Below are 8,927 nucleotides of genomic sequence, written 5' to 3' on the forward strand. Positions count from 1 at the left end.
GGTCCAAACTAGAGCACCGTGCGGGACCATTCCTTGGCAACTTGGATTACGTCGGTACCTGTACGCTTAGCTTATCTGGTGTGCCCTGAGAACAAGATATGTGCAGCTCCTATCGGGATTTGTCGGCACAGCGGGTGGTCTTGCTGGTCTTGTTTTACCATTGTCAAAATGTCTTGTAAACCAGGATTCCGAGACTGGTCGGGTCTTCCTGGGAGAAGGTATATCCTTCGTTGATTGCGAGAGCTTATCATGGGCTAAGTTGGGACACCCCTGCAGGGTATTATCTTTCGAAAGCCGTGCCCGCGGTTATGTGGCAGATGGGAATTTGTTAATGTCCGGTTGTAGATAACTTGACACCAGATCCGAATTAAAACACATCAACCGCGTGTGTAGCCGTGATGGTCTCTTCTCGGCGGAGTCCGGGAAGTGAACATGGTTTTGGGTTATGTTTGACGTAAGTAGGAGTTCAGGATCACCTCTTGATCATTGTTAGCTTCATGACCGTTTCGTTTGCTCTCTTCTCGCTCTTATTTGCGTATGTTAGCCACCATATATGCTTAGCCGCTGCTGTAACCTCACCACTTTACCCCTTCCTTTCCCATTAAGCTTTGCTAGTCTTGATACCCATGGTTATGGGATTGCTGAGTCCTTGTGGCTCACAGATTACTACTACAACAGTTGCAGGTACAGGTTATGCGATGATCATGATGCGAGAGCGATGTTTGCTTGTTTTGGAGTTCTTCTGCTTCTTCTTTGATCAGGGGATAGGTTCCAGGTCGGCAGCCTGGGCTAGCAGGGTGGATGTCGTTTGAGCTTCTGTTTGTGTTTCATCCGTAGACGGATGTTGGTCTTATGTATGATGTATTGTTGTATTCATGTGGCATTGTATGCCTTATGTATGTATCCCCATCTATTATGTAATGTTGATGTAATGATATCCACCTTGCAAAAGCGTTTCAATATGCGGTTCTATCCTTGGTGGGACCTTCGAGTCTCTTTAGGATAGTATCGCATATTGGGCGTGACAGTATGTGTGGGATCTGACTATCTAGTTGTTTATCCTTAGTAGCCTCTCTTACCGGGAAATGTCTCCTAGTGCTTCCACTGAGCCATGGTAGCTTGCTACTGCTCTGGAACACTTAGGCTAGCCGGCATGTGTCCTTCTTCGTTCCAGTGTCTGTCCCTACGGGGAAATGTCACGCGATGAATACCGGAGTCCTGTTAGCCCGCTACAGCCCGGTTTACCAGAGTCCTGCTAGCCCAGTGCTACAGCCTGGATTCACTCGCTGATGACCGACACGTTTGTTTGCTGGGTCATGTATGCCTGTCCCTGTAAGGTAGTGCCACTTTGGGTTTACGACTAGCCATGTCAGCCCGGGCTCCTTGTCATATGGATGCTAGCGACACTATCATATACATGTGCCAAAAGGCGCAAACGGTCCCGGGCAAGGTAAGGCGACACCCGTGGGAATATCGTGCATGAGGCTGCAAAGTGATATGAGGTGTTACATGCTAGATTGATGTGCCATTGAGTCAGGGTCCTGACAGCGTTGGCATCAGAGCTGGACTGCCTGTAGGTTCTCCAAGCCAAACTGGTCGATGTTGAGTCTAGAAATGCTTTAGTTATATGTAGGGGAATTGATTGTGGGATGGAACATAAGGCTCTTTTTACTCCTTTACCTCATGGCATTCTGATCTGAGTCAGTCTATCCTTCCACCGGGGGTTAAGGACTAGGATCTCTTCTCTCTGTCAGGTTCACGTGTTATTAATCAGTAGTACCTTATAGGTTTGATGGATACAAGCCTAGTTCAGTTCTACTACCCCATTATGTTGCTAAGTTGGACCCAGAATCTTGTTATGATGTTGTTGAGTGTCTATGCAATCCTTTGCAAAGTGTCTCAAAATCTTTTTTTGAGCATTACAGCCGTTATGTTGTCCAATTTCTGCTAGAAATTCTAATGCCTTTGCATTATGTCGTGTTTCAGATGGCCTCCCGCACCGAGAATCAAGTTGTTCGTCTGACTTGGTGTCTCGATGTACCTGGCCATACTGCTATGTTGGTCCGGGTAATGACCGAGGTTGGATACTGATGGTATCCCGAGTACACTGTTGAGGAGCACTATAGAGACTTCAATCAAAGCCAATACCTCTGCACCGTCAGGATATTTCCTTGCTATCCTGGATCCACTGAACCCCTCCATTGCTCATATGGAATTGGGGTTACCATCGAGATGTCTGTGCAAGACGATGCTTATTCGATGATGATAATTATACGGGCCAGGACGTCCTTGCTTCAAAACACTGACTTCCGCTATATGCCAATGTCACTTCCTGGGGCATAAGGTTACTTCACAGCTATTTACACCGACTCTTCTCATGAGGATTCGTTGCTCCGCACTACCATATAGATGCTTGAGGACAAGGACAGTGAAAATCGTGCCTTGTGATTGGAGCTTTTCAACTCCCGGTCTAATCATTGTGCCACCTTGACCCGGTTTGCACCTATTGTGCGGGCAGGGTATATGGATATGCTGGATCTGTACCCCGTGCGGTCTACTCTGTCGGACCGTATGGATTGGCGTGATGTAGGGGGCATCACTCCTCCCCGTGGACCTCTTCTGCCACCGTTTGATGGACCCAGGCCACATTCGAGTCCTTACGGACCGCAGGCTCCACAGGATCAACTGTTTCCAGATGATCACGTTCAACTCCCAGGACATGAGGGTAACTTCTATGAGGATTACTACGGAAATGTCTGAGCTGATAGTAGCACCACTAGTATTGTAACAGTTATATCGTCCACCGTCCTGCGTGACTTGTGGGATATGACTTAGTGTGTACCGCTTTCCGGAGGTGTAGAAAAATAATGTATAGGATCTTGGGATGCCTCCGATGAGATGTAATCTTCCTTTCACCATAGTTGTACTCCGTTTGGTCTTGTACTAAACCTTGTATGGTGTTTATGACGATGGAATAAATGTAGCAGTTTCTGTATTTACCATGTCATACGGATGATCATCTTGCGTTCCGAGTTACCCCTTACATCCTGCATTTCTTTGTCAGAAATCTTATCATTCTGGACTAAACCATTGTCTTGTTTTCCTAGGATGGTCAACACCCGCAACAACCCTGCTCCCCTCGAGCAGGCCGAAGGCAGTGGAGTTAGGGATGCAAACCTGCCTCACCCTCCTTCTGTGGCCGAGGTAATGCTGGAGGCTGAGAGAAACAAGCGGGAGACCAACCGTTTGTTGGAGCGCATCGAACAGAACACAGCTCTGCATCAGAGGAATAACTTGGTGTCGCTCAATGACTTCATCAAGTTACATCCACCCACCTTCCATCACTCCGTCGAGCCTCTCGATGTCGATGACTGGCTTCGCAGCATTACTCACAAGCTACGTTCTGCACTCGTAGCTAAAGCTGATAAGGTCACCTTTGCTGCCTATCATCTTGAAGGCCCCGCCAGTCTCTGGTGGGAGAATTATGAAGCCATGCGCCCAGCTGGCCATGTCACTACTTGGGCAGAATTTAGTGAGGCTTTCCGCGAACATCACATTCCGGAGGTTCTTATGGACCATAAGCGTGAGGAGTTCTGCAGTTTCACCCAAGAGAGACTCTCTGTGGATGCATACAGCGGGGAGTTCGGTAACCTAGCACGCTATGCAACTGAGGAAGTTTCCACCTATGCCAACAAGCAGGAAAGGTTCCGCAAGGGACTTAGCCCCGAGCTTCGCCATGATCTTTGTCTGCACGAGTGCACCTCCTTCCAGAAGCTTGTGAACAAAGCCATCAATGTTGAGACAGGTCAGACTGATTTTGAAGCAACATGCAAGCATGGCAGTGACACTGGTTCCTCATCCGGTTCTGGTCCTTAGAAGCATCGGGTGTGGGTGCCTAACACTGCCCTGCCACCCAGGTTCACACCAAGGCCATCCTATTAGGCGCCTCGCCCAGCTCAGCAGTATGCACCAGCCAAGCCCTATGGTGGGCCAACCAACAATGCTCCTCCACGCACCAGCTCTGTGACGTGTTTCAAGTGTGGGGAACCGGGCCACTACATACGAGAGTGTCCCTAGACCAACCCCAATCAGTCTGGAAAGGCTGTTGGCCGTGGCAAGCCAACAGGGAAGGTGTACTACGCCAAGCCGGCCACCACTGCACGTGGCCATGTGAATTGTGTTTCAGCTGAAGAAGCTCAGGAGGACCCTAACGTCGTTCTCGGTACGCTCCTTGTTAATTGCCATCCGGCATCTGTTCTTTTCGATACTGGAGCATCTCATTCATTTATATCCGAGAGCTATGCTCATCTGCATAACACCACATTTTTTGATAAGCCCACCTCCATGGTAATTCAAACCCCAGGATCCAAATGGCAAACTTCTAGAGTGAGCCATAGAAATGAAATTCAGGTCGACAAACTTGTTTTTCTGGCATCTTTGATAGCTCTCAAATCTTCGGATATTAATATCATCTTGGGTATGGACTGGATGTCAGCCCATCATGCTAAGATTGATTGTTTCTCTAGGACTATTCAACTTACGCATCCTTCGGGAAAGATAGTCAATGTCTTGACCCGAGTAGCCAAGCGACAGCTATATTCTCTTAATGCCAGTCCTTTGCCAGACCTCGAAGATGTTCCGGTAGTCCGTGACTTTCCGGACGTCTTTCCAGAAGAATTGCCAGGTGTTCCACCTGACAGAGATGTTGAGTTCATGATAGATCTTATTCCAGGAACTGTCCCAATTTCTAGAAGACCCTATAAGATGGCACCACTAGAACTAGCCGAGCTTAAGAAACAACTCGATGAGTCCTTGAAAACGGCATCCTAGTTCATCTCCATGGGCTTGTCCCATCCTCTTCGTCAAGAAGAAGGATGGTACGGATTGGATGGTTGTAGATTATCGACCCGTCAACTTGGTCACAATAAAGAACAAGTATCCGCTCCCCAAGATCAACGACCTGTATGATCAGCTCGCTAGATCCTCAGTCTTCTCTAAGATGGATTTGAGGTTGGGCTACCACCAAATCAAAATCAAGAACGGGGACATTCCCAAAACGGCCTTTTTTACTCGTTATGGCCAATACGAGTACACCGTCATGTCCTTCGGGTTAACCAATGCCCCAACCACTTTCTCTCGGTTAATGAACTCAATCTTCATGGAGTATTTGGATAGATTCGTCGTGGTTTACCTCGATGATATACTCATCTACTCCAAGAATGAGGAATAACATGCCGAGCATCTAAGGCTAGTGTTGATGAAACTTCGAGAGCATCGCCTTTATGCAAATTTTCTAAATGTGAAATTTGGTTGCCAGAAGTGACCTATCTAGGACATGAAATCTCTGGTAAGGGTATTGTTGTCAATCCCGAGTGAGTTCAAGCCATTCTTAATTGGACTCCACCTGAATCGGTCAGGCAAGTTTGGAGTTTCCTTGGCTTAGCGAGCTATTGTCGCTGCTTTGTCGAGAACTTCTCCAAAGTTGCTAAACCTCTAACTGAACTCCTCAAGAAAGATAAAAAGTTCAAGTGGACCCCACAATGCGAGCACAGTTTTCAGGAACTGAAAAGACGCCTGACATCTGCTCCCGTACTGGTACCACCAGGCTTCTCCAAGGACTTTGTTATCTATTGCGGCGCCTCGCGACAAGGACTAGGTTGCATTCTCATGCAAGATCGTCACGTAATTGCTTATGCTTCACGACAATTGCACCCACATGAGGAAAATTATCCTACTCATGATCTAGAGTTTGTAGTTGTAGTCCATGCACTTAAAACCTGGCGACATTACCTCCTCGGTAATCGTTGTGAAATCTTCACCGATCACCAAAGTCTGAAGTATATATTCACCCAACCGGATTTGAATCTCACGCAAAGACGTTGGGTCGAGTTGATCACAGATTTCGACTTAGGGATAACTTACACCCCAGGAAAAGCCAATGTCATGGCTGATGCGCTAAGTCGTAAATCTTATTGTAACAATCTGATGTTGCAACAAAGTCAACCACTTCTCCATGATGAATTTCGGAAGCTTAACCTTCACATCGTTCCTCAAGGATTCCTTTCCACCTTGGTGGCGAAACCTACCCTTACGGATCAGATCATCAAAGCTCAGAAGGTAGATCCGGGGATTTCCCGTATCAAAAGAAACATCAAGAAGGGAGTTGTGGATTGTTTCTCCATTGATGATCAAGGAGTCGTATACTTCGGGAACCGTCTAGTGGTTCCCAAGGTGCGGAACCTGAGGCGATTGATCCTTAAGGAAGCTCATGAATCTCCTCTCACCATTCATCCCGGTAGCACTAAGATGTATCAGGACCTACGCCAAAGGTTCTGGTGGACTAGGATGAAGAGAGAAATCGCTCAGTATATTGCTAACTGCGACATCTGTCGTCGCATAAAAGTAGAGCATCAACGGACTACTAGCACCCTTCAACCTTTAGCTATTCCTGAATGGAAATGGGATAAAATTGATATGGATTTCATCACCGGTTTTCCCAGGACCAAGAGAGGGAATAATGCTATATTCATCATTATCGATCGTCTTTCCAAAGTGGCCCATTTCTTGCCTATTCGCGAGAGTATAACCGCTAGCCAGCTAGCAGACTTATATCTCTCCCGCATAGTGTCCCTCCATGGTGTTCCACTAGAAAATTAACTCGGATCAAGGAAGTCTCTTCACCTCTCGATTTTGGGAAAGTTTCCAAAATGCTATGGGAACCCGCCTTTCCTTTAGCACCGCCTTTCACCCTCAATCAAGTGGTCAAGTAGAATGCGTCAACCAGATTCTAGAAGACATGTTCGAGCTTCTGTTATCTCATTCGGAATGGATTGGGAGAAATGCCTTCCATTTGCCGAATTTGCTTATAACAATAGCTATCAATCTAGCTTGGGTAAAGCCCCTTTTGAAGTTCTCTATGGACGAAGGTGTCGAACACCTGTTAACTGGTCAGAAACCGGGGAAAGACAATTCTTTGGCCCGGATATGATCCAGGAAGCACAAGAGCAAGTTCGCATAGTTTGTGAAAAGTTGAAAACAGCCCAATCTCGTCAAAAGAGTCAATATGACCGAAAACATAAGGCTATGACTTTTGAGGTTGACGAGAAGGCTTACCTTCGGGTTACTCCTCTGAAGGGAACCCATCGTTTTGGTATCAAAGGCAAATTGGCTCCTTGCTATATTGGACCCTTTCGCATTCACGCCAAACAAGGAGAAGTTGCCTACCAATTGGAACTACCTCCGCATCTCTCCAGAGTCCCCGATGTCTTCCATGTTTCTCAACTCAGGTGTTGCTTCTCGGATCCTATCCGTGGAGTGGACCACAAAATGCTTGATCTTCAAGACAATCTCACGTATCAAGAGTACCCCATTCGTATCCTCGATCAAGCCAAGCATACCACTCAACGTCATAATATCAAGTTTCTCAAGGTTCAATGGTCGCACCATTCTGAGAAAGAAGCAACCTGGGAAAGGGAGGATCATCTTCGACTCGAGTATCCCGCCTTCTTTCCGGAGGAACCTAAATCTCGGGACAAGATTTTTCTGAGTGGGGGTGATTTGTCACACCCTAGCTAGTTCATGCATTAGAGTGTTGCATCATGTTTATTTCTTTCATCAAAAACTTGAAATGGGGATGGTAGAACCCCCAGCACCCCCTGAAACCAACTAGGGTTTACTAAAAATATTTTCAATGAACCTGAAATGCCCTTCTAAAATGATCATCACTTCTGCCTTGGTCTTAAACCTCTGCCAAAAGTGATGCACAAATTTCTAGGTCATCCTAAGGTCACTGGATTAAATCATTAGTTATTTAAATTTGGGCATTTAAATAATATAAAATATTTAAAATTCTCAAATAATCCCAAACTAAAATGTTCCATGCTGGATATATTCCAAATAGCGGCCATGTGCAGTTTGGTGATTTTTGAAAGTGCCTAAGCATTTTTAGAAAAGCCACGAAGATACAAAAGAAATAGAAAAACAGAAACAATAAATAAAAGGCAAAGAGAGAGTTACCTAGGCCGACTTACCTGGCAGCCCAACAACAGGCCCACCTAGCCGGCCCAGCCCAGCAGCCGCTCCAGCGAGCTGCTTGCTCGGCCAGGCAGGCAGGCAGGTGCTCGACGCCAGCACCAGCGTGCATCACGCAGCTGCCTGCCGCCCTGCTTCCTCCCCTCGCCGTTCTGCTGGCCTGGGTCGATCACCCACTCCTCCCCCAAGCTCACAGACACACCCCCTCCTCTCTAGCTTCTCTCTCTTGCTCTCCCGACGACGACCAAGCGCACACGTCGCCGCCGCTCGCCGTTGCCGCGGACACCGCAGACGCCTCACCCTTGCACTGTGTCCTTTCGCTCCTCCGACGTCAACTACGCCGAGCAGGCCGAGCCCCGAGCGCTCGCCCGCCCTGGAGTCGCTGTTGACGCCGTCTTCCCCAACTCTGGCCGCCGAGATCATCATCGCTGTTCCGACCGCACCAGCCTCTCCCCCAAGCTAACTCCGGCGCCACCGCACTCGCTGTGAGCCTCTCCATCTAAGCCTGCTCTCTGTTTCCTCCCTCGTACGCAGTAGTCGCTGCTCCGTGGATGTCTGAACGCGCCGCCGCCCGCGCTCGTCCCCGGTGGTGCTCCGGTGACCATATGGTCCCGGGCTTGTGCCCATCGCACTCCCCGCATCGAGTAGGAGCCGTAGTTGCTAGCGCCCCCCCGCCTAGGCCACTGCAGCAACGAGCCCGAGCTCGACCGAGCTTCGGCCGCCGTCGAGCTCGTCGCCGGCGCCACTCCGGCCACTCCCCGGCCGCACCACCACCATGGTTGGATGCGGACGAGCGCCCCCATCCCATAGCTGTGCTTCGCGCGCCAAACGGCGCTCTGTAGGCGAATCCCGCAGCGCACCACCGCGTCTGGACTCGCCGGCGGCTAAACGCCGGC

This window comes from Triticum dicoccoides, chromosome 6B (assembly GCF_002162155.2).
Source record: "Triticum dicoccoides isolate Atlit2015 ecotype Zavitan chromosome 6B, WEW_v2.0, whole genome shotgun sequence".
In the NCBI taxonomy this organism is placed as follows: domain Eukaryota; kingdom Viridiplantae; phylum Streptophyta; class Magnoliopsida; order Poales; family Poaceae; genus Triticum; species Triticum dicoccoides.